The 2,042-nt window shown below is 46.9% G+C and overlaps 1 pseudogene; it reads right to left on the reverse strand.

The window, feature by feature from the left end:
* Positions 1-1,014: 1,014 nt before the first annotated feature.
* LOC111743005 lies at positions 1,015-1,133 on the reverse strand (annotated as a pseudogene).
* Positions 1,134-2,042: the final 909 nt, after the last annotated feature.

The following is a 2,042-nucleotide window of genomic DNA, read 5'->3' on the forward strand; positions in this document are numbered from 1 at the left end:
CGATGTACTTCGTACCACCGAACTGTGCACTTAAAAATAGTGACGAGGATAAATTTTCTGTTATGTGTATTTTACAACATCAACAAAAAAGTGTTTCAGCTACTAGAGAGGGAATTAATGAACTGGCTGATGGATCTGAAGAAATAACTCAGAATACGGCACAGAGAGCTAAAGATACCACAGACGTGAAGCCGAGGCGAAGACACAGGATGGAAGGAGACTGTCCGACGCCCAAGGCGGACTTTCCTGGCGGCCGTGGGAACGGGGGGAGGAGGGGCGGGAGCGGATCGCAGTAAGCGAGCAACTTAACCTTGAACATCAGACAAGCCTTTAGTCACGTTAACGTGCCGCACCTATACAAGTCCTAATAATTGAGAAGAAAAAGTCTAATAACACAAGGCAAAGAATTCACAGATAAAGTAATACAATGGCCTTTAAACATACAAAAATAGGATCAATTTCATTCATAAACTTCTAGTGACCAACCAGACAACTGGTCGTTAGATGCCTTCCGGTGTGTTACAGGCAGAAGTACACGGCATCACTTGTGATGCGTTATTAGGGAAAAAAATGTTTTTTAAATAACTCAATTTGAAGTAACATGACACTTTTCCATCTGACTTCTTGTCCGCGGGAAACAGGAGAAAGCAAGCGAAATGACGGCCCGCGGCAGGCGGCAGACAAGTCCCGAGTGGGGACGTCCTGGGGGACAGCGGGCCCGGCTTCGTCCGCGCGTCAGCGGCATTGAAGGAGGGCAGGGCGGAGAGGGCGAGGGAAGAGCCGCCCTTGATCGAGACCACTTGAAGAGACATAAGAAGCAGAACCGCCCAGTATGATGAGTGCGCCTCGTCTGGACTCCTAAACTCTAAAAGGGCGATGGTTTTAAACAGTCGGAGAAATCTGAATGAGGACTGGGCATTAGACAATGTTAAAGAATCCGTTTTGTTAGCTGTGAAATGGGTATTACGTTACGTAAGAAAAAGACCTGGCTTTTTTTATTTTTATTATTTTTTACGTCTGCACCATCTGGTCTTCCTACGTGGTCTCCCATCCAAGTACTGACCAGGCCCGATCCTGCTTAGCTTCCGAGATCAGACGGGATCGGGTGTGCTCAGGGTGGCGTGGCCGAAGACAACCCTGCTTTTCTAAGACGCATACTGAAATATTTACAGGTGAAGCGATGTGATGCCTGGTATTTGCCTTAAAATATTCCAGGAAAAGGGGGTAAGGACAGATGATACAGGCACAGCCGAGCGATGGCACACGGCCGTGCTCTGCGCTTGGAAACGTTCGGGGTAAGGAAGTCAGAAAGAAACAGTGCTGTGTTTGCTGGGGTGCACGGCCTGGCACCCCGCGAGATTCACCTTGACCCGTAGAGCAACTGAACTCCCCTACCTGGCTCAGTGGCCTGTGTGCCCGCGGCGAAGGCGTGCCGCTCCGTGTGCGCGCGGACACCGATGGAGGGCTTCACCATCTGCCAGCGAAGAGAACCTTCACGAGGCCTGGACATGTCCTGTCCCTCCCTCCGCCTCTCCTACCGTCCTGAGCAGAGGAGAACAGTCTGCGTTTTCGCATGTAAGCCTACGCCACCCTTTACAACATGGTCTGACTTTTAAACAATTTTCTACCTGGAGACAGTGCTGTAAATTTTATTTTACAAATAAAGTCTGCTAAATAAGTTGCATCGGTTCTGGGAGAAAGTTCTTAAAAACTCACACATTCCTTCAAAGTTCTCATGTCTCAAAAAATAAAATTCTACAGAAACACTGCAAGCTAAGAAACGAGAAAGGCCATTCGTAACGTTCTAATTTTACCAGATTTCGCCAAAGCCTACCAGGGAAAAAATACGCATAAAAAATGTCAACTGAAACTTTAATCCCCTAAAGTAAAATATTTAAAGGAGCGAGAAATCTCAAATTTAAATTTAATCCAAACTGGTTGAGTCAATTCAATTTAAAAATGTCTCGACTAGGAAAGAGTTTTCTGGCCAAGTTTGTCGAGCCTCGGTTTTGCACCTGACAAGTGACATCTGAGAATCATCC

The sequence above is a fragment of the Pteropus vampyrus genome, unplaced genomic scaffold (assembly GCF_000151845.1).
Source record: "Pteropus vampyrus isolate Shadow unplaced genomic scaffold, Pvam_2.0 Scaffold105, whole genome shotgun sequence".
Classification (NCBI taxonomy): domain Eukaryota; kingdom Metazoa; phylum Chordata; class Mammalia; order Chiroptera; family Pteropodidae; genus Pteropus; species Pteropus vampyrus.